The sequence below is a fragment of the Schistocerca americana genome, chromosome 8, assembly GCF_021461395.2.
Source record: "Schistocerca americana isolate TAMUIC-IGC-003095 chromosome 8, iqSchAmer2.1, whole genome shotgun sequence".
NCBI classification, from domain to species: Eukaryota; Metazoa; Arthropoda; class Insecta; order Orthoptera; family Acrididae; genus Schistocerca; species Schistocerca americana.
Window position 1 is genome coordinate 243796930 of NC_060126.1, and position 25216 is coordinate 243822145.

The 25216-nt window shown below is 42.8% G+C and overlaps 1 protein-coding gene across 1 annotated transcript in view; it reads right to left on the minus strand.

Annotated features, from left to right (window-relative positions):
- Window positions 1-25216, minus strand: part of LOC124545215 (afadin) — a 1085620-nt gene that overhangs the window by 801185 nt on the left and 259219 nt on the right. The gene's annotated exons all lie outside the window — the stretch shown is intronic.

The window sequence follows — 25216 nt, forward strand, 5'->3', positions numbered from 1 at the left end:
GTCACCCACGTGTAATGCTCATTATTTAAAAAGCATAAAGCGATAATTATACTGTTCAGTTTTGTCCCACAATTACACCGTCCGTATAAAGCAAACATTATTCTTAAAGAGCTGCTCTCAGAATGGCAAAGGTTATGTAGGGCAAGCAGAACTTTGAATACAAACAAGCTTTGTGAATGACACTTCTTGGTAGATTAAAACTGTGTGCCGGACCGAAACTCGGAGACCTTTGCCTTTCGCGGGGAAGTGCTCTACCGACCGAGCTATCCAAGCACGGCTCACGACCCATCCCAACAGCTTTAATTCCGCCAGTACCTCGTCTGGGTAGCTTAGATGGTAGAGCACATGCTCGCGAAAGGCAACAGTCCCGAGTTCGAGTGTCGATCCAGCACACAGTTTTAATCTGCCAGGAAGTTTCGTATTAGCGTACACTCCGCTGCAGAGTGAAAATTTCATTCTGGAAGCTCCGTGAATGTTACCCAGACATGATCCAGGGTTTGACGCAAGAAGTCTTCATGTAGTTAATTAATGCATATTCACTGTAACAATATTAGCGTTTTTCGACATGCCGGCCGATGTGGCCAACCGGTTCTAGGCGCTTCAGTCTGGAACCGCGCGACCGCTACGGTCGCTAGGTTCGAATCCTGCCTCGGGCATGGATGTGTGTGATGTACTTAGGTTTAAGTAGTTGTAAGTTCTAGGGGACCGATGACCTCAGATGTTAAGTCCCATAGTGCTCAGAGCCATTTGAACCATTTTTTTTTTTCGACATGCTATAAAGCAGTGAAATTCCGGGAAAAATTTTATGGCCCAATAATAACAAAGGGCACCTTTATCTGTGAGCGCGTAGTTCAACAGAAGTTCGCCTCCGTACAACGAGCTACAATTTGACATTTATGACACACACACGTTAATACATCACCCAGCTCCAGTGATGTTACGACGTGAACAGGTTCCCGACTGTGACTGGACTGACCTGCAAGAAAGAGAAAGGAAACATGCATTAGCACCAAAATAATTGCTGCTCATGTGCTACAGCTATGAAACGTACATGTAATTATGTTTTACCAAATTTACAAAACGCAAATTAGTTGACTGGTGCGTTACTTATAGCTATAAAAAATTGAGTTATTTAGCCTTACGCACAAATTCCAAGGAATATTTAAACATTTTTTAAGTTACAGACAACAGACGAAGAAGATGCCATATTTGTCTTCGAAAGGCTTGACTGTGCTGCATTACGTGGTTTTGTATTGCAGCTCCAATGAAACGTAAATATGTTGTTTTATCAGCCACTGCATTAAATATCCATAAAAAACGTGTCGTTTGTACGAATCAATGGCTGAAAACGCTATTTCGATATATATAAAAAACTTCGCCCAAGTATAAACTTACATATGACCTAGTTACTGGAGGTGAAATCCGAAGTTAGCCGCGCGGGATTAGCCCAGCGGTCGAAGGCCCTGCAGTCATAGATTGTGCGGCTGGTCCCGGCGGAAGTTCGAGTCCTCCCTCGGGCATGGGTGTGTGTGTTTGTCCTTAGGATAATTTAGGTTCAGTAGTGTGTAAGCTTAGGGACTGATGACCTTAGCAGTTAAGTCCCGTAAGATTTCACACACATCTGAACATTTTTTTTGAAATCCGAAGTTAAATTTCTGCTACTGTAAAATATGGACAGTGAGAGCAGCGCTGTGGATCACCACACAAGAGAACTAAGGTTACGTGACGGTAGTTGATTCATTTACTCCTCGGCAAGACATATAGTTTGAAAAGGGCTGAAAACAAAGCAACAGATTTTTCAATGGAGTTACAAAAACTGCACGACTTTATCAGCTGGAGTGTAAACACAATGCGAGTACTATACTGCATACTGCGAGAGTAGAAATTACTTTATATATTACATTTTTCTACATTTCCAGGATCTTCTCATGGTATGTTAAATCACTCTTAACTTAAGGATCAGTTGATGAGTCCTAACTGTAGTGCACTGATGTGTAAAATGCCTTGGGTTTCATCCCAGCCGATGTTTCCGCGTCGTACGCCATGTCGTGTAAGAATATGACACGTAGAAAAACTCGTATCTTTTAACGCATGCCCAATAAAATTTAATCCTTTGATTTCGGGTCTGAAAATTAAAGCTAGTACATTCATTGCGTTCGTAATACAGTGCTGTTTTCTTGATTTGCGAATTATTAACCGTGAGGTGCATCAAGCGACAAATTTTTGTTATTGAGGAAACGTATCAACGACATCAGAAATTTTAACGTCAGTATCAGCTGCATAAATATCCACACTTTCCGATAAGTGTGACAGCTTGTAATGGCAGATAATCTACTCATGTTGTATTTATAAAACGAAACGAGGAACAAAATTCTCATTAACAGTTCAAAACCGAACAAAGAAGAGAAACTTCGGAAAGACATCAATATGTACATACCACTGTAACAATGTTTAGTAACAATTGCAGGTAAACATAAAGTAATGTGCAGAACTGCTACACTGTATTCTTCAACAATACTAAGCTACCAGTAATCATAAAACAAAATTAAATCTATAAAAATTTATACAACTTTTCCCGCCAACAGACAACCTTAGGAAAGACAGTGAAATATACCTTGATGTGGAAACAACAGCATGTAGAAATGAAATGGCAGCCATAAAATATTTGCACTTGAGCTATACGCAAGGAGCTACCAATTAAATGCCTACCGAATGGTACAGTACTTTTATCTCAGTAGAGTCGCCAGTAAACCCATGTACTGTAGAGCCTTGCGTTCCTGTATTGTGATTTTCATGTCAATGAACGTTGTTCTTACATATGTAAGAATACTGGAACCTAGTATTTTTAACGCGATGGAAGTAATTGGTTATTTTACAGGAAGGACGAGTATGTCAGGGTCGGTACGCGCTTAGGTAAGCAGCTGGCGCGCATTGCTGGTAGTAATTTTAATAACCAATTACCAAGCAGTGGTTATTTTGTATTTAAGTTATTTACTGCCACCTTTGATTTGCAGTAATCTCAGGCGACACAGGAGCGCATAAGAAAATTTACGCGAGCGAAACGACTGCTGCCGGGGTTAGAGATATACGGTGAGAAATAACAGCATAGGGTAGTTTCACGCATATAATTTTAATGTAAACTCAGTTGAAAGAAAATATATGTAAGATAATTTTAAAAAATAATAGTGAATGTGAATGTTATTAGAGACAGACAAAATTGTAAAACGGTAAATTTCTCCACCTCTATGGTTCCAGTATTAAGTTCGTTCATCCAGTAATAAACGTTCTAGAATGCAGGAGCATTGTCCCTAAGAACTTCTCGTAACATACTATGTATGTAGATTGTAGTCAGTGTTTGACAATAAAAATATTTCAACAGTCACGATAATCGTCTTCATATGTCAACGAGGAACTGAGCGTCGCGCCTGTTTTTTAAAGTTTGAACTTATTTTATCAGCTTACTAGCCGTCTTACTGCTTAAGAAAATTCCTGTTATTTTGAAGGACCTCATATTCATTTTGGAAACTTATTGATACTGTATTCTCATGACTGCGTAGCTATTGTAACGTAGGTGTCTCGAATTTAAACAGTTCCGAAAATTGAGAAATCACGCAATAGCTATTAATTCCGGGAAAACAGAGCTGTTACCAACTCAAAAGATCTGAGATGCGTTCAGAGCACCGAATGTGCAACTAATGGTATTTCACCGGCACTGCTTCTTGTATCAGGGAGTAATCAACAGTGGGCCGTAATGGCGAAAGCACAGCGGCTTCAAGACAAGAACAGCGCAGGAAACAAAGAATAAACTTCAACTACTGACGGAAGTTGGTTCATTTAATTAACATTAATGCAACACGAAATAAGGCAAAAGTTGAGTATTTAGAAGTCGGGAGAACAGGGAGAAAACAGGTGGCTTCAAACTGCGAGCGTTATAAGTTAAACGACTTGCCGCGATGCAGCGGCACAGACAATAGGGAACACCCACTCCGCAACCAGTATGATGCACGAGAATTTCACTGCACCATCTGCCACAGACACCGTTTTCTTGTCACACGATCGGCACTGAAAACTTATAAAATTTGAAAATGGATTTTTTGAAAACCGTAGCACCATTGGTACTAGGTGCAAAAAAAAGATGTAATTATCAAATTTGTACAAAATTTTGTGCTCTTTCAAAGGTGAAATAGGTGCCGAAATGCGAGAGGCGCAAGAAACTATAGACCTTTGAAAAAAAATTTTAAAAGCCAGTCATTTTCAATGTTTTTGACTACAGAAGTTTAGCCAACATAAATTTTATTGGCATAATTTAATTTTCCCATATGTTCAACCACATCAACGAGTTACTAAAATAAAATTATCTACCTCCTTTTGGAGGGTATATCTACTATCTGACTGGACTATTAGTATTTTCACTTCGCTAGTCTAGTTTGAAGAATGTTCACTTATAATGCCTGGCGGAACAAACGGTATTTGCCGAAAAAATACACTGATGCAAGACGTATAATGTTGCACTTGCGAGAAACGTTCAAGGGAGCCACGAGAAAAACAAAAAATCTGGGGATTTAATCCAAGCAAATCCAGAATCGACAAGTAAGGTTTAATTAGTTGCAGCCGTCAACAAGTTTATGACGGGATTCCAATTAGATTTTACACTGAACACGCTGCGGAATTCTCATCTTTCTTGGATAACATTTATCGTGAATCCCTTATGCAGAGAACAGTCACGCATGACTGGATGCGGAGAGCAGATCACTCCTCTTAAACAAAATGGTAAAAGATATAACGCGCAGAATACAGACCAATACAGCACGTCTGACCAAGATCGTAGAACATAATCAAAGCTCAAACATTATGACATTCGTAGAGGAAAATAAGCTTCTCTCAACAAATTCACACGGTTTAATAATAATAATAATAATAATAATAATAATAATAATAATGAAATCACAGGACAGTCGCTTTTCTTTACTCACACTTCCGAAAGCTGTTCGAATACTAACCAAGATACCATCATCATGCGGATTATCTTCATATTTATGTGATTAAAAGACTAGCTCCTCGCCAGGCTGTGAAGACTCAAGGGATGTCTACCGGCCACCGTGTCATTCTGGGTCTTGCGACGTCGTACGGATTCGGCATGGAGGGGGATGTGGCCAGAACACGTTTTGCAGACTGTTTGGACCGTAGGGCCGTTACTAGTCGGTGAAGTAACCTCTCATCTCACTTGGCATCACGAGCTGGGTGCACTTTGTACCAGTCCTTCCACGCAAGACAAGTCCTTAGCAATATCGGGGAATTGAAACCAGGTCCTCTATATAGCAGCTATGTACGCTGACTACTCAGCTACGTGGCGGACTATTATTTGATTGGCTCGATTAGACTGGGCGGTTAAAGTTCTACATAAACGAAAATACAATTTCCGATACCCTACGGTAATAGGACCGTTAAGTAAGATAGTAACAGCAGTACTATCATATTGTTTGCTGACAATGTAGTTGTGTACAGAAAAGTATCATTGTTGGACGGTACTAGGATTCTGCAGAAATATACTACTGGCCATTAAAAATGCTACACCAAGAAGATGACGTGCTACAGACGCGAAATTTAACCGATAGGAAGAAGATGCTGTGATATGCAAATGATTAGCTTTTCAGAGCATTCACACAGGGTTGACGCCGGTGGCGACACCTACAACGTGCTGATATGAGGAAAGTTTCCAACGGATTTCTCATACACAAACAGCAGTTGACCGGCGTTGCCTGGTGAAACGTTGTTGTGATGTCACGTGTAAGGAGGAGAAATGCGTACCATCACGTTTCCGTCTTTGATAAAGGTCGGATTGGAGCTTATAGCGATTGCGGTTTATCATACCGCGACATTGCTGCTCGCGTTATTCCAGATCCAATGTCTGTTAGTAGAATATGGAATCGGTGGGTTCAGGAGGGTAATACGGACCGCCGTGCTGGATCCCAACGGCCTCGTATCACTAGCAGTCATGATGACAGGCATCTTATCCGCATGGCTGTAACGGATCGTGCAGCCACGTCTCGATCCCTGAGTCAACAGATGGGGGGATGTTTGCAAGACAACAACCATCTGCATGAAAAGTTCGACGACGTTTGCAGCAGCATGGACTATCAGCTCGGAGACCATGGCTGCGGTTAACCTTGACGATGCATCACAGACAGGAGCGCCTGCGATGGTGTACTCAACGACGAACCTGGGTGCACGAATGGCAAAACGTCATTTTTCTGGATGAATCCAGGTTCTGTTTACAGCATCATGATGGTCGCATCCGTGTTTGGCGACATCGCGGTGAACTCACATTGGAAGCGTGTATTCGTCATCGCCATACTGGCGTATCACCCGGCGTGATGGTATGGGGTGGCATTGGTTACACGTCTCGGTCGCCTCTTGTTCGCATTGACGTCTTGTTCGGATTGACGGCACTTTGAACAGTGGACGTTACATTTCAGATGTGTTACGTCCCGTGGCTCTACCCTTCATTCGATCCCTGCGAAATCCTACATTTCAGCAGGATAATGCACGACCGCATGTTGCAGGTCCTGTACGGGCCTTTCTGGATACAGAAAATTGTCGACTGCTGCCCTGGCCAGCACATTCTCCAGATTTCTCACCGATTGAAAACGTTTGGTCAATGGTGGCCGAGCAACTGGCTCGTCACAATACGCCAGTCACTACTCTTGATTAACTGTGGTATCGTGTTGAAGCTGCATGGGCAGCTGTACCTGTACACGGCATCCAAGCTCTGTTTGAGTCAATTGCCCAGGCGTACCAAGGCCGTTATTACGGCCAAAGGTGGTTGTTCTGCGTACTCATTTCTCAGGATCTATGCATCAAAATTGCGTGAAAATGTAATCACATGTCAGTTCTAGTATAATATATTTGTCCAATGAATACCCGTTTATCATCTGCATTTCTTCTTGGTGTAGCAATTTTAATGGCCAATAGTGTACTTGGGACAAAATTTCCATTTGTTCTACTGAACGACAGCTCTCTTCAAATTTGAATAAATGTACGATAACGCACATAAAAAGAGAAAGAACCCAACAGTATACGGTTACAAGATTGCTGGTGATGCTCTTGAGCACGTCACATCAAGTAAGTATTTTGGGGTAATATTAAGAAGCAATATGAAATGCGATGATCATGTACAATCAGTAGTGACAAAGGCAATGGAAAGCTTGATTTGGTGGCAGAGTTCTGGGAAAGAGTGGCGCACCTGTAAAGGAAGTTGCTTACAAGACCCTAGTTATGGGGCAGGACGGATGATCTAAAATGCTGATAAGATGCACTGGCTTGCTGAGATTATACGTAGATGTAGATCTCTGGTTTAGGTGAAAATCAATGACGCAAGTAATCAGCCATGGAAAATCAAGTTAGTCTGGAATCCGCCCGAAGCTATTTTGGGGAAAACTGAATCAGTTTAACAGTTTGGTAACTTGACGTATTTCCTTCCGAAAGCGTACCACAGCGCTTGGAGATTTATCACAAGCGGGACATCTGAGTCACGGCTATGTAAATCGGCAAACAACCGTAACGGTGCGGTCGTTTTATCAGCCACAGTGGTCAATTCGTTAAATTGCCGTCAGGAAGGTTACACGCTGTGTGTTCGCGGAGGTCGTGACGAGGGGTCACAGGGGTGGGGGGAGGTAAGGGAGACACGGGCGGAGAGGAGAACCGAGCTGAACTCCACGGCTGCCGCTGTTTGCTTGTGTGAGCATTTTTAAACCGGCCCGCTGTCACAGTCCACAATTCACGGCGTAATCACGGTCCTATAGGAATTCCCCGTCCTATCGATAGGACGGAGAGCGGTCGAGGGAGTATAAATACAGAGTGGGCAAGTGCTTACCAAACAACATTCCGTAGAACTACAGCTGTTCGGTCCGTGTAGCTTGGATTTCAATATTGTAGTCGTCGTTCTGTCATAAAAATTTCGGTTCATTTGCATCCTCGTCCGCTCGAACATTGTTCGAAAACAACGTATTTCCAACAAAGGCGGGCGGTTGTGGCAGCCACTGCTAGCGTGAGGTTCAAGTTCCCACTAATTCGACCTATTTAGATCTACATATGCTCCTGTTACACTGACGCAGCAATGGAGCTGAAAGAGAAGGAACTCCGCACCATAATTTTACATACAAATTACCGTTTGGATCGTTTGCAGCCAATTGTTGTTGCCTACTCACTTTTTGCTCTGAAACTGGTTCAATGAATTCAGACACGAGAAAAATTCTCCTGAACGCCGACTTCGTTTGAAACAGCTGATTATGACAGTACGGAAGAAAAAAATAATAAAGCTTTGTGTCACACGATTTTTGAAAAGGACTCCGCTGCACCTGTCAACGAACTCTTTGAGTTGGGATCGCTAGCAGTTTATGAGATATGAATGAGAGGCATCGGGCCAATATGATCTGTAGCCCGAAACAGAACCTTTTACCCGCTACGCAACAACCACTACGTGCTGAAGATTGCCAGAAAGTACTCGAAAAATCGCAACCTGAGCGATCGCAAGCTGTGTTTAACATTGTAAATAGTGTTGAATCTTGGTTGTATTAGTAGGCAAGGCAAACTGGTTACCCGCTCGAAGGAGAAACTAACTTGGTCACGTGACCAGATACAGCTATCTTCCAATTCAAAATAACGTACCACGCTACCTCACATCGCGATCACGAAAAGTACCCTCGTGGTCAGCCGCGACAACGTGCTGTTACCGATGTTAATTTTACAAACAGTGGAAACGAAAAAGATGTCATTGGCGCCGACGAAGAAAGCGACTTAACATACAAGCAAATGTTGACAAGCAACAGTCATGTCATTCAACTGTGAGCATATTATGAAAGGAGAGACATGACGCCCAAAACAGAATTCATAACATGCATACAATAAACATTTCACGGGCAATATAAATAAATGTTTTGTTACACAAATATCTGGGCGGAAAAATACGATACAATATTAGTTTTGCAAAACTTTCTGAGCTGCTCCAGGAATAGTAAAGCAACAATAAAAACTATTTTACTTACACAACTTAATGGATTCATACACACTACACTGTGTACAAACATTTCAAAGTGACAGTGTGCAAAGAGTACTGTCAAGGTTTCATTACTGTGAACGTAGCGATTCTTGTTCACTTCACCTCTATGACTTGCAGAAATGAACAGAAAAATTTAAAAATACGTGTAGATAAGGAAAGCCGGACTTTGAACATTTATTGTTTATTTACTAACTAGTGAATAGGATTTGTTAAATGAAAATGGTTCAAATTCTACATCTCTGACAGAAAACAAGGTGTGTCATTAGCACAAATATACGTCTATTACGCCGTAAGGTATCACAGAGCTGGGAACTAATAACATGTGGTGTCCGGCAAGGTTCTATCTCAGGGCCCTTATATTTCTTGCGTACGTCGATGGCTTTTCATCTGCAACAATCTCAGGTGGTAATTTCGTTTTGTTTGCAGATGATACATGCATTGCAACAAATAGCAAATCATGTACTGTCTTAGAAAGACCGGTAACTGAAATTTTCACGGACATCAGTAAATGCGTAAAATCACGAAGTCGGCACAGTTAAATTCTTGGGATTACACCTTGATGATAAATTCAACTGGGAGGAGCATACCACAGAACTGCTGAAGCGCCTAAACATAGGTGATATAAAAACAAAAATGGTGGCATATTACGCTTGCTTTCATTCCATATGACGCGATTATTTTTTGGAGTAATTCCTCAAGCTGAGGTTTAATTTTCTCGAGTCCAAAAACTAGTAATAAGAATTATTTGTGGTGTGCACTCAAGAGTATCCTGCGGAGATCTGTTTTGGAAATGCGGGTTACTAACTATTGCCTCCCACAATATTTATTCATAAATTAAATTTGTCATTAAAAATATATCTCTTTTTGAAACCAACAGGGCAGTTCATGAATAAATAGCAGAAATAAGAATAATCTTCAGAAAGAATTAATGTCATTTACTTTGTTCCAGCATGCTGTCCCTTAGTCAGGAACACACATTATCAATAACTAGCCAGCAGCCACAAAAATTTGAACTACCAATAAAGTTCAGTTTAAGAGGAACCTAAAGAATTTATTGGTAGCCAACTCCTTCGGCTCTATTGATGAACTTCTTATTAGAACCAACTGATGTGTGTATGTTATTAACAACATGAAATAATGCGAATAGCAGTACAATCTGACTTCCGTACAAATTCAGCGCAGTACTGCGATCATCCTAAGTAAACACTGTAAAATGATTTTTCTGTTTGATGACGCACGGCTACAAAAGCGTAATAATTATCAAATGCACCTCACTGTATGGAACATTTACATGTTTTGAGGGCCATTTCACTTAGGATCTTCGCATATTTGTTTTTCTTTGTAAATATTTACTGAGTATTCTTTTTTGTTTATTTTGGCATGTTTTACATCCTGGAGCATCTCCTCACTATGGATCTATAGGAACGAAAAGTACATTTAATCAAATCTGATATGGATAGATACTATTTTTTAATGAGAAATGAAACCGGAAATAAATATTCCCGCGCTACAGAAAGCGGAACAGTGGCATCCACGCTCTATAGTAGTGTCTACTGGATGAGAGGCGTAGTAATTTATTACGTATCTCGTAATTATTAATTTTGTAACCAAGTAACCAAAATGAAAGTAATTATTAATTTATTAACGAATTTAGCACTGCATACTGTTATCACGTTAGTTAACCGGTGACGGAGAAAGCCACACGTTCTAACATGTGTTTGATCCAGCAACACGTCTTCGGACATGGCTTCCTACTCAAACCATATCGGCCCAGCGACTTCTAACCGTCATAGAAGGTTGTACGGAAAATTTAGAAACATTTTGTCTGTCGCCGACGGGCTTCATAACAAATGAAGAGTGATTACGTCGCGTATGTTCTCTGAGGTGGTTTTTTTTTTGTTTTTTTTTTTTTTTTTTTTTTTTTTACCACATTCCATTCGCGAGCGTAACGGAGAGGCAGACAATCGCGCGAAGAACACCGCCCCATCCACTAAAAACATTCTTGCAGATTATTTAGGCAGATGTGTTGCTGCCTACCGTAGACGCGTTCGTATAGCTAGTGCTAATTTGTGAGACAGAGGGGTGAGCCAGATCCGGTTCAAACTGACGCGACATATTAACGGCCATCGGCCGGAACGATGGTCAGCCTCACTGAAGTATTTAGGTGGTTTTTCACGCCAATTTACGAAAATGCTGGGCTGCTCCTCAACTTCCGCCTCAGAAAACACGATACACACAGAGTAAAGCTTACATTATTCGCAGAATGACGCACACGACATCCCTTCCTTAGCTTAACTGATGAGTGTGGAGACAGGAATAATATCCGGCCACAGAGTTAAAACAAGTTTCCAAAATTATAAAAACCGCAGTTCCCTGAAGACAAGACAAATGTTACGAAAGAGAGGTCCTGGCTACCCTAGAGAAGCGTTATGAACCAAACGACGAGCGAAAATGTTGCGCCGGTGCGTTGCTCCGCAAATTCCAGCTCATCTGAATCTGTGACGGCCAAGTTCCGTGAGCAACAGCAAAAGTGAAGATAAAAACGAGCGCGGCAAATGAGCAAAGTTGGGCGAGACGACGTAAGCTGCGTTATTAGGCCGCGCGCTGACGTTTTATGGCGCAACTACCATGATTATGGAGCTCGCACATCGGCGGAATCTGCCAGACTTCTCGAGTAGCAGGGTGGAGCGCACCAACAATGCATCTTCACATTATTTTCTGCGTCTTCTGTAAATAAGCAGACAGTTCCATACAGTGTTGCTGATTCTCGCTATGCACGTTGTAGATAAAAAAGTTTTATTTTTTACTCCGTCTTTTACCAGTTAGTCTGGGTACTGATGTGTTACGTGATACGAACAAGAGGTTGAAATTTCAGCACACTGTTTGCGATACTTGCTTATAGCACATGGTGATTCAGTTGCCCCTACCGCTGCCGTTTTATGCAACGTGCATATATATCTGGCTTTCAAAAACCATGCACGATATTTTCATACTCCCTCGCTCGCTACACGGACGCTGTTTGTCCTACAAGAAAACGGAACAGGACCTTTTTGTAGAGAAATTAATGTGGTTAAATTTTTTACTGGGATATATTTATTTGTACTTTTCGAGTTATTCTAGAAAAACGTACAAAATGACGTTTAGACGCACCCCCCCACTCACACTCAGTCCCCGCAGAACAGGATTTTTTAATATTTTGTTCATGGCACTCCCTCCTATCACTGTACACAATTTACGACAGCACGAATTATTCCTCTAGTTCGATCTATTTTGGTTTTCATCGACTGGCCTTATTACGCCACCAGCTTAGTCGTGCACTTACAAATTGTAAAACAGACGTTTGTATACATTTATCCTCACAGTTTTGTGAATTTCAACAGCATAAAATAAAAAAATTGCACCGTTATATTCGTCAGGCGTTCTGACTACGAAGGTATAAACCCGCTTGTAGGGGTTTATAGTTTGGGTCGAATTTTCAAGGTAATTGGTTTTGGTGTAAGGGTTACTAAAGTCGTTTTTCTTTCATTAACTTTACGGGCATGTTTACATTAATTATGTTAACCAACCAGCCGACCGTGATAATGGCGCAATAACAGCTAAATCAATAAACCAAAAAAGGCCGAAAGTCGGGTATAGTACATGCAGTGGGAAGTCTTATACAGAGATAGGAGGGAGTACCACAAACAACATACTAGGAATACTGACTGGTGAGGGATGAATGTTGGCTTGGAGGAGCGTTAGAAGGTAACTTTTGTACGTTTTCCGAGTAAAACTCGAAAATCGTAGCCTCCACGAAAATGCATCCCTTTTTCTGTACGACTAATAGTTTGCGTGCAGCGAGCGTGAGAATACGAAAATTTCGCGCGTGGTTTTCGAAGACCAGATATTTCGAGTTGCATAAAACAACATCAGTAAGTGATGCCGAACATCCTGTATACTCCAAACGTCTTCTACTCGCACTTACTAACGTTTATTAAAACAGAACTTCTGGTGTATGATTGTCGTCACTGCTGAAACACCTCAGCATCGCGTCGTTATGCAGCAGTTACTTCGCCAATACACGAGATGAATATCGGTCAACCCATCATCAGTACACCTATCCATGCTACTGTGTGTCACTATTAAATGTACAACAAACCTGAGACAGACTCGGACTGTGCTGAAGCAAGCTGTAGGGTAAGCAGTAACGTCGGCATTACTGTTTGTTGTCCGTAACAAGTACTGTAGTGAATTTAACAAATTTGTTTCCAAACAAGACGGACTGCACACAAGGTCGAGATTTCCATTGTTGTGCATATATTTTCAGTGCAAGACAGATACAAAGAGGATGACACGGCGGCCGGTCGGTACCGGTGGGCCTTCATGGCCTGTTCGGGAGTTGTTTAGTTTGGGTTTTAGTTACGAAATAGTACGAGTAGCAATTACGCTGTCATGAAACACCAAAGACCACCGGTTCCTTATATCACAAAAGTAAGAATGTATTCCTGAACATCATCCGAAATTGTGTCGGTGGAGTTGGGTCCACACCGTATAGAGCGGACACTTCGCCCATCCCGGCAATTACTATTTCCAACTCCTGAGGACGATGGTGGTGACCACTATCTGAAGGTCGAGAATCTTATTTCAACTGACACTAAAACCTTTTATACAGAGGAAACTTGTTCAAATGGTTCAAATGGCTCTGAGCACTATGCGACTTAACTTGTGAGGTCATCAGTCGCCTACAACTCAGAACTAATTAAACCTAACTACCTAAGGACATCACACACATCCATATCCGAGGCAGGATTCGAACCTGCGACCGTAGCGGTCGCTCGGTTCCAGACTGTAGCACCTAGAACCGTACGGCCACTCCGGCCGGCTAGGAAACTTGTCTACGGCTAAATTACAAAACAGTGAACGAAAAAAAAAAAATTATTTGCGCCATATTGGCCCTCTATGTGTGGATATCTACGAAAAGAATAAAAGATAAAAAGTGAGTAAGGTCGACAGTAGACCAGGTCGCAAGATCAGGTAGTCAGGAGGAAGAGCAACTGTCAAGCGCAAGTGCTCTCTCGTGAATATTACACTGAAGCCACAACTGTAACTAGGAAAGCTGTTAGATTCCGGAAGGTGAATCAGACTGACTTCACCGCAGAGCGTAGCAACTGAATGAGTCACGCGTCTCCCTCTAGTATCCACGACAATAACTGCTGCAGTTAATTTTCCCGCACTGGGATGCAACGACAGGTCTGCTGGCAGAGACGCCAGACAGAAGCGTGGGAGGCGACCTGTGTGTCAGAGCGGCCGCCGCGAGATTCTGCCGGCAGGCGTGCCAGCCTGGAGGCGCTGCCAATGCAACACACGACGGCTTATGGCTGCCCCCGCACCAGGACGCCAGAAGCGCTACCCGCCGCTCAACCGTACCATTTCTATCCGCCCACGTGAGCGCTACGGATAGTGTGACACCGAATCTTGTATCTTCGAGATTCGGATGAGATCAGTTGTTGGCAATTGAGAGGGTCATATAAATGAAGCTCAGGTCGAAGAATAAGCCTCTCGACATTACAACCACGTTCAAACTACTTACAATAACGCACTTTCTGCACTCTGACTGGCTGGAGATCGTAGAAATTACGATCCTCAATTTCCTCACAGCCTGTTACTGATGCTCCACTCCAACGACAAGAGCTTTACAGCACAGACAAATGGCGTTTCCTATCCCGGCTATGCAAGTTTTCCTCGAAACCTACTTCCAGACCGAAATAGCACAGCTACATCGCCTTCTGCAGTGAATGCTGCTCATTGACCAAATACATCAGAAACGCTGGCATTATTTTAAGAAAAAAGATATGATATGAAGGAGACAGGTTTACGACTTATTGTCTAGAACGTTTGTCAATTTCAGTTTATTACAACGTCTTTTCCAATGAAAACTGAAGAAACTTCGATGCATACTTTACAGTTACAGCTAAAACTGTAAATATCACTGCAGACTACAAATAATTAGCTACCGTATACACAGGTCACGAAAATCTTTTCCTATGGTGAGATTACTTTCCTTAGAACAGTGACCTTTAACTAACTCGGGATATCTCCAATGCCTCGTCAAAGGAACATAATGACACTCTCAGGATACTGGAAAATTTAGCACTGTAGGTTCTTAAATCATTATGGAAATGAGCATATTGCGTCAGTGGTGGGGAGGCCCCTGACGGGGCAGGTCCGGCCGCCTTGGTATAGGTCTTACTACATTCGACGCCACATTTGGTGACCCGCGCGCCGGATGGGGATGAAATGTTGAAGAAGACAACACAACACCCAGTCCCTGGGCGGAGAAAATCCCCGACCCAGCCGGGAATCGAACCCGGGCCCGTAGGACGGCAATCCGTCACGCTGACGTGAAGCGTGTCAAATAACCCGTTAATGTCACGATCACCAATGAAGGGATGTGACCAGAACTTCTTTTTCTGCATTCCTTTCTTATTTCGAACTTCTACTGAGCGAGGACTCAAGGCATTCCTCTGACGTCTCTGCTGGCGTCTTGAACTGCTAGACCTGAACGCTGCCAGCAGACCTGCCGTGGCATCCCACTGCGGTAGGGCCCTAAGGTCAGTGCTGCAGTGACGAGCAGAGGAGGTCATAGATACCCCAAGTACATACCTAGGCAAGAAACAAGATGGCTTCATGTCAATCTTATACTTTTGTTTCAAGAAGACGATATGCAAACTACACTTTTGAGCAGCAGCTTGTACACTGAAGAGCCAAAGAAACTGGCACACCTGCCTAATATCGTGTAGGGCCTGGCGGGCACGAAGTAGTGCTGAAGGGAACTGGCGCCATGAATCCTGCAGGGCTGTCCAAAAATCCGTAAGAGTACGAGGGGGTGGACATCTCTCCTGAACAGCGCGTTACAAAACATCTGATAGGTTCAATAATGTTCATGTCTGGGGAGTTTGGTGGCCAGCGGAAGTGTTTAAACTCACAAGAGTGTTCCTGGAGCCACTCAGTAGCAATTCTGGACGTGCGGGGCGTCGCAATATCCTGCTGGAATTGCCCAAGTCCGCCGGAATGCACATGAATGGATGCAGGTGATCAGACAGGATGCTTATGTACGTGTCACCTGTCAGAGTACTGTCTAGACGTATCAAGGGTCCCATGTCACTTCAACTGCACACGTTCCAAACCATCACAGAGCCTCGACCAGATTCAAAAGTCCCCTACTCACACGCAGGGTCCATGGATTCATGAGCTTCTCTCGATACCCGTACACGTCCATGCGCTCGATACAATTTGAAACAAGACTCGTCCGACCAGGAAACATGTGCCCAGTCGTCAAAAGTTCAATGTCGGAGTTGACGGGCTCAAACGAGGCATAAAGCTTTGCGACGTGCAGTCATCAAGGGTACACGAGCGGATCTTCGGTTCCGACAGCCCATCTCGATGATGTTTCGTTAAATGGTTCGCATGCTGACACTTGCTGATGGCCCAACACTCAAATTTGCAGCAATTTGCGCAAGGGTTGCACTTCTGTCACGTTTTACGATTCTCTTCAGCCGTCGTTGGTCCTGTTCTTGCCGGATCTTTCCCGGCCGCAGCGATGTCGGCGATTTGATGTTTTACCGTATTCCTGATATTCACGGTACATTCGTGAAATGGTCGCACGGGAAAATCCCCACTTCATCGCTACCTCTGAGATACTGTATCCCGTCGCTCGTGCGCCGACTATAACACCAAATTCACTTAAATCTTGATAACCTGCTATTGTAGCAACCGTAACCGATTTAACTGCCCCAGACGCTTGTCTTATACGAGCGTTGCCGACCACAGTGTCGTCTCCCGTCTGTTTACTTATCTCTGTATTTGAATATGTATACTTATATCAGCTTCTTTGGCGCTTCAGTGTACTTTCTTTTAACGAATGCATAATGGTTTCATGTGGCGCAAAGAGACAGTCAAGGATACCCTTTTTAAGACTAAAACTCTATCTCATATCTGCCTTTCTTCTTTTAGGTTCGGGCACAAAATTACGCAACCCATCACATATTTAACTAAAAAACAATAGCGAATACACGGCCGCTCTCAATACCTTAAAAAAACAGTTGCTTAAAGTATTCCGACCACTGTAAGCTCTTATAACTTAACAATTATTTTGAAATACACTCGGTAACTTCGTTCATTGTAATGCAGGAAGAAAACTAGAGCCTTAAACAGCGATATGGTATCTTCAGTGTCTCGTTATGAAGTCCAACAACTTCAAAAAATTACCCTTGGTCAAATAGGATCTTTATTTTCTGTTTTCATACTATAGTTAGTTGGTGATATACTGTATGTACTATGAAACCCAAACAACTTAGATGGATTCCACCATGGACCACGGGTGCTGCACGTTCTCGCAAATACATCCTTCAGTCACAACTACTTCATGAGGTCATGACTAAAAACGTGAATCTTAGAAACCTTGACAACAGAGCTTTCGGTCTGAAATACGTACCGTAAATTTAAAAAATAAATAAATAAAAACGAAATACCGTCAACAGACTTTTATTCATATGATAAATACCATTTTATTGTTCATGTACTGAAAATGTTTCAGAAGAATTCCTTTACAACCAATCATCTCTTTCGCTTTCTAGGAGGCCACACGGCAATCTAATATTTACAATTTTTTTCTATTTATGGTACGTGACTTGAGAAGTCAAATACCAATCACGCAAAGTAGTTCGATGCAACCATCAAAAATTTTCGAGTTACGTTTTTCGAGCATTCTTACTACCTTAAAGTAAGGTCCATTTTTCTACAGGTAGTGTGTTTCTGTGGAAGAATGCTCGTCTGCCACGTGGTGAGCTTGGGTTCCATTTCCGGCAGCCGCAAATTTTTAAAAGAAGGTGCATGTTCTACAACATTTTTTTCAAGCTCTTTAGACTCGTAATTGCTGGATCACTGGTTAGAATCTCGTGTCGTAATTTTTTATTATTTTCGTTTAGTTCAAATACTTATGTCATTTAAAAACAAAATTCATAAAATATATCCTAATTAAAAAATCTGCCATTTTTATGAGAAATGATCCTTTCGTTAATTAAAAGAACTTACCACATTCCAACCTTGCATCAAACTCGGGCAACGGTGCAGATCAGTGTATGGCTACATCCTTCATTCCAAACACATAATAAAAGCAAATACTAAAGTAAACACAATCATTGCCCCAAACTATCTACGCCTACTTCCGAATACCCGGGCGCAACAAGACAACAACTCATCGCAAATTGAGTAGACGTGCTAGTTTACACTTTTTCCGGAAGATGTGCTTCAACTTTCCGTGGACAGAGTTTCCAATTTTCTCTCCACCTTCATTATTATCTGAGTTTAGCCTGGTATAAATTTTACATTTCATTTGATGGAAACTATTAAACGTTTTGATGGAAACTATTACACGTTTCGGCGTTTTTGTTGTCGAGTGTCGAACATCGATGAGTCGAAATGTTGACAAATACCGGGTCGCGCCTTTTACAGATCATCTTAGCTTGCTGCAATAGAATATCTCTCACGGCGCTGCCGCTAAACTATGGACTGAACGATGTAGCTTCTCTTTGGTAACAATGGCGGCGCTCAGTGTTAATTCATTTTCTCTTTAATTGTTCCTTTACTGGCATGGCACCACAGTTTTCATGCAACCTTAAAGGCATATCGGCACAGCTTGATCTATTTTGTGCGCAACACTGAAGTGAAGTGTTGCTGCTCTTACAACCGTTTGTTCTCACTGTCCAAATTCCTTGCCAGCGCACGTCACGTGACCATTAGAAAATTAATCTGACGCTTTAAATGAATGCTATTCTATCCGCCAAAATCTGCTTTACTTACTACAGTTATCGCTCGAATCTGCTAAGAAGCACTCAAAGAAACTACATAATTAGTTGTATGTATTGTACTGTATGTTAACCGGGGGCGTAGAAACTAGAGAGGCTCCGTCCCCGGCCGCAGCCGCAGTGGTCCACAACCCCACGACGACTACAGCAGTCCACTTCACCCCTCCGCCGCCCCACACCGAACCCAGGGTTACTGTGCGGTTCAGCCCCCGGTGGACCCCCCCTTCCCCCCCCCAGGGAACGTCTGACACAAGACGAGTGTAACCCCTATGTTTGCGTGGTAGAGTAATGGTGGTGTACGCGTACGTGGAGAACTTGTTTGCGCAGCAATCGCCGACATAGTGTAGCTGAGGCGGAATAAGGGGAACCAGCCGAGGCAGATGGAAAACCGCCTAAAAACCATCCACAGTCTGGCCGGTTCACCAGACCTCGACACAAGTCTGCCGAGCGAATGCGTGCCGGGGACCAGGCGTTCTTTCCCTGTCCGAGCTACATAATAAGTTACTTTCAGCACTACCTTCTCTTGTTTCATCGATATTCAAAATCAGATTACCTGACATGTCAACATGAAAATTTCATCCCCAGCACTGACGATGTTTAGCATCAATGGAAGAAGTTCAAGAGCATTTGACGACACTTTAGCGTGGTATGTGCCGGGCAAACTTACGACAGATAGAAAAACCTGAAACCCTGCCATGGTACGACAGCGATCTAAGGAGACCGCTACCAAAGCAAAGAGAGCTTCACTGCCAATTTAAACATAACCAAAGCCTCACAGACAAACTAAACAAAGCCAAAGTTAGCGTAAGCAGGGCCATGACTAACACCTTCAACGAATTGTAAAGTACAATTCTATCCACAGACTTGACAGAAAATCCTAAGAAGTTTTGATCTTAAGTTATATCAGTAAAAGTATCCAAACGATCTCCCAGGCATTCTGTCACCATAATGGCATTGAAACAGAGGATTGCACAGAGAAGGCTGAAATAGTAAACGTCTTTTTACAAAAATGTTTCACTGGGGACGCCCGCATTGTAGTTCATCCTCTAAATCGTAGTACTAAAGACAGAAAGACAAATACCGAAATATGTGACCAAGGGATAGTAAAGCACCTGAAAACGTTCAACAGAGGAAAGACCACTGGACCTGACGGGAAACCAATACGATTCTACTCAGAGTATGCGAAAGAATTAGCCCTTCTTTTAGCAGCAGTGGAAAAAAAGTAGAGGTCATTACCATTCTCAAGAAGGGTCGTCTCATCGAACAAAAGCACTCTGACGCCGGTCTATTGTAGAGTTTTGAAACATGATTTAAGCTCGCATACTATGACATTTCTGAAGACCGAATATCTCCTCTGTAGGGATCGCCATGGGTTCAGGAAACAAAGATCGTGTGAAACAGAATTCGTTCTGTTCGTCCACGAGACCCAGAAAGCAGTAGATACAGGCGCTCGGGTAGATACCACGTTTCTCGACCTCCAGAAGGCGTCAGATACAGCTCCTCGCTGTCGGCTAATGAACAAAATACGAGTATAGAGACCAGCTGTGCGATTCGGTTGAAGAGTTTGTAGCAACACAGCACGTCATTCCGAACGGATGGATGACCTCCGAAGTACACTAAACTAACTTCGGGCGTGCGGCGTGGGACCATCACTTTTCACAACATGCAAGGTGCGGCGCTTCAATCCGGATAAATTTCAATTTGAATTTCTCGCCATATCGTAGGCCCTCTGGAGGTCGCGATTGGCGTTCTTGAAAGCCACAGGCGTCTAATAAACAGAAAATCAAAATGGCCGATACGTCACGGGTAAGTGCGAAGTTCAATCGAAGAACCGCAAATTTTTAAAAGGAGGTGGATGTTCTACAGCATTTCTTTGAAGTTCTTGAGACAAGTAATTGCTGGATATACATATACATACAGAGGGAAAAGTGCAGCGAAATGAAGGAGATGGGCCTGCAGAGAATCAACGCTGGGTGCAGGGAGTGGCATTCGACCCTCAACATAAACAAATGTCACCTATTACGAATTCGTAGATAGAAGTAGTAGGTTGCAGTAAGTACTGGGAGATGAAGAAACTTGCACAGGATAGGGTAGCATGGAGAGCTGCATCAAACCAGTCTCAGGACTGAAGACCACAACAACAACAACAACAACAACAACAACAACAACAGATAGAAATAACTGGATTCTTCAGGTACCTGAAGTCAGCTGTTTACGATATTGTAGCCGAGTATACCGCTTCGGCTGAGGAGATAGGCCTCAGTACTGAATGTCGGAGAGCGAACAATGCATCGGATGGCAAAGGACCTCATACGAGCCACTTAGTACAAAGCTGGCTCTCGGATAACGTTGACCTGTTCCGGTCAATATGGCCCCCGAATGACTCGGATTTGAGCGACTTCGACTACTATGTTTGGAGGGTAGTCGAAAGAGTTACCAATAAGACCAGCCACTTTAATGTCGAATCTCTACGCACCGCTATCGAATTAACATTCGCGAATATGGACAGCGCTGTTTTAAAGAGTGCGTTCAATCGCTAAATGACAAGGTTGGAGGTGGTCACTGCGGCTGTAGGCGGTTACACCGAAAAATGTTACTCTTGAAAGATAGAACTACTAACATGTAAAAGGATTTTCGTTACTTTTGAAAGATACAACTACTAATATGTAATGCTATAGTAAATTTGCATTTTAGACAAAGTTTCATTTGTCCGGATTTAAGTGCCGCACCCTGCATGTAAGTGACCTAGTAGATAAAGCCGAAAGTTGAGTGAGGATTTTCGCGAATGTCGCTGCTGCATACAGAGGGAAAAGTGAAGCGAAATGAAGGAGATGGGCCTGCAGAGAATCAACGCTGGGTGCAGGGAGTGGCACTCGACCCTCAACATAAACAAATGTCACCTATTACGAATTCGTAGATAGAGATACCCTGTTTAGTATAATTACGTGATTGAAGCACAATCACAGGAAGGAATTACTTCCATAAAATAGCTAGGAGTATGCGTACGGAGCGATCTCAAGTGGTATCACCACATAAAATTAATCGCAGATAAGACAGGTGCCAAACAGATTCGCTGGAAGAATCAGCACATTTCGTTACAGGCTCATTTAGTAAGCACGAAAGTGTCGTGGAGGTACTCAGCCAATCCAGTCGCAGAAACTGAAAGAGATGCGTTGAGCATCAGAATGTGGTTTGCTGTTAAAATTCCTGAAGTGTACGTTTCTAGAAGACTCAACCAAAATATTGCGTCCTCCCGTGTATCTCACGAAAAGACTATGAAGATAAAATTAGAGATTCGAGCCCACACATGTACTTACCAGCATTAGTTCTTACCGCGAACCGTAAGTGACTGCAACAGGAAAAGAGAAGGCACACTGGTACACCCAGTACACTCCGCCATACCATAGGGTGACTTGCGGAATATACATGCCACCCCTACTTACGTTTGTTAAACTACATATCCAGTGCAAGGAGTATACACGGGCACCAGAATAAGATAAGAATATTAATAAATTAAAATGTAATTAGGATACTATAAACGATGAATGTCTCTGATAGGCTCGATAATGCGGATCGCTGACTGCGCGCGACCGCAGAGCCAAATATACTGTAATGCTTTGTGGGACTAAGAGAGCCTGGATAGCACAGTCTGTGAGGGGAAGACGAAGGAATAAGCAGTTTCTGTGGTGTGCTGTGTGAAGTCACCAAGAGTTACATTAATGTGGGTATGTCCATATTGTTGAACTTAGAAGCAGAAGTCGTGATGTAAGCAAGGTAAAAATATTAATTAATTATGATTTGATGTTTTATAGGATTCCTAATATACACGGTACACTCGTGAAATTGTCGTACGGGAAAATTCCCACTTCATCGCTCCCTTGGAGATGCTGTGTCCCATCGCTCGTGCACCAACTATAACACCAGGCTCAAACTCTCTTAAATCTTGATAACATGCCATTGTAGTAGCAGTAAAGTATCCGGATACCCCCAAAGACAGGGGTGCATTGTGCTGCCACGTACTTTCAGGAACTCAATATCAGCGACCTCAGCAGGCATTACACATCTGCGGAAAACACGGACTTTGAACGTGGTCAAGTGATTGGGTGTCACTCGTGTCATACGTCTGTAAGCGAGATTTCCACATTCCTAAACATCACTAGGTCCACTGTTTCAGATGTGATAGTGAAGTGGAAACGTGAAGGGATACGTACAGCACAAAAGCGTACAGGCCGATCTCGTCTGTTGACTGACACAGACCGCCAGCAGTTGAAGACGTTCGCAATGTGTAACAGGCAGACATCTATCCAGACCATCACACAGAAGTTCCAAACTGAATCAGGATCCACTGCAAGTACTATGACAGTTAGGCGGGAGGAGGACACTTTTGATACAACTTGAAAAAGGAATCGGCCCGAGGCATCAAGGAATTATCAATTTGGTAAAGCAACGAAGTGTGGGGGCAAAAATTCTCGAGAGACACCAAAGTATGAGGATAATAAATGGTTCAAAAGGACGTAGACTGCAACAGTTATGCAGAGATAAATTGGCTTGCCACACGACAGAGTAGCATGTGGAGCTGCATCAAACTAGTCTTCGGACTGAAGACAACAAAACAGCAGCAACAGATAGGCACTTTCCCTCGTTCTGTTCGCGACTGGATTGGATCAGAAAGTGGCCTATAGCTGTACGAGGTAAGAGGGCGTATTAAAAGTAACGCCTCCAAATTCTTTATGTGAAAACTCTTAAAGCTTGTTACATAACACAAACGTTATTAAAATTCTACACCTTTTCTCTTCATGTCTTTATATTTGCAGTGCCCTGTCGCTAGAGGGCACCGAATTATAGGATGTCACATGGCGGTGAGAACGTAACTATGTCGGTGGGTGAGAAATAACGTGTTGTAATCGGGTTTCGAAGACTTCGTCCACACATCGAGCTCCCTCCTCTTTAAGCATCACAATGACAGACCACACATGAGCGCTGCGACATCTCCCTGCAACAATGCGAGGCCTTGCTTTCACTGGAATAAATCATCCTTCATAGTCTCCCGACTTGCCCCATCCAAAATCCATCTGTTTCCGTAATTTTAAGAACACCACTTGGTTGTGATGAAACGGTGCAAGCAGAGGTATGGTTGTGGTTTCGTCAACGAAGACAAACATTCGACAGTGACGGTGTCAACAAACTGGTCTCTCGTCGGGAGAAATGTGTACGTCGCCACGGTGGCAGTGCTGAAAAATAAGTATTTAGACATGAAGACTAAAGATGTAGCACGTTAATAACGTTTGTTTTATTTAAAAAGTTTTACCAGTTTTCATATTAAAAATTCTAAGGCATTACTTTTTAGCACGCCCTCGTACCTTCGCTATCCTCTTCATTGTTCATAGGTTTAGGTTTGTGGAGTATACACACAGATGAGGGGATTGAGGGGGGGGGGAAAGAGAGAGAGAGAGAGAGAGAGAGAGAGAGAGAGAGAGAGAGAGAGAGAGAGAGAGAGAGATAATGGGGAGGAGTAATTACTGGTCGGTCGCGAAACATAATCAGTCAGCAAACTCTCGTACTTATTTTGTAACTGCCTCATTCTGCTTGTTATCTTTATTACGATCTCTGGCCATTTGGTTTTATCTTTCCACCTCAAAATTAACCCAATAACTCTGTGCAGACAAATATGCGGACAGGTCGGTTGGATTAATTCGACCGCTTCCGTAATATCAGGATAACGTCAGTATGCCAGTGTTAATAACAGGAGAGTAATATCACCGAACGCTTTAAGCAGTCGGAGCTTCCACAGCAGAGGGTAGTAAAGAGGAAAGCAGCGTGCAGAGAAATAAATGCATGCCGTCGAACTATTACCGGCTTCTGGAATGCCTGCTGCATTATACTGAGAACCAACAGGCCTTCGGGTCTATTTCGTGGAAGCATTGTAACTATAATGCAGACAAATTGCTTCCTGAATAACACTGAGCTTAACCCAACTCCAAAGATGGCAAGAGCTGAACTATGAAAGCGCTCTTTTTCTGCTCGAGCTGTGTCTTTGTTGTTCAGATGCCTTTGTATTTTTTCCTCTCAAGCAGTCTTATTTGTGTTTCAGCATTCGTGTAGCCCTCATACTCATCACAAGCAAACCAATTCTGTATTCTGCATTGAAAACGTTTTCATACATGCAAGTGATGCATGTTCCTTCCCCTCCTCTTGGGACTTCTGAATGTATATTCTATACATCATTCGAACGCTGAGTTTACTATCTAGGTATTGCCGTTAACTACCATCTTTAGCGTAATGTGATTCTACTTCATAAAGTAAATCTATATGA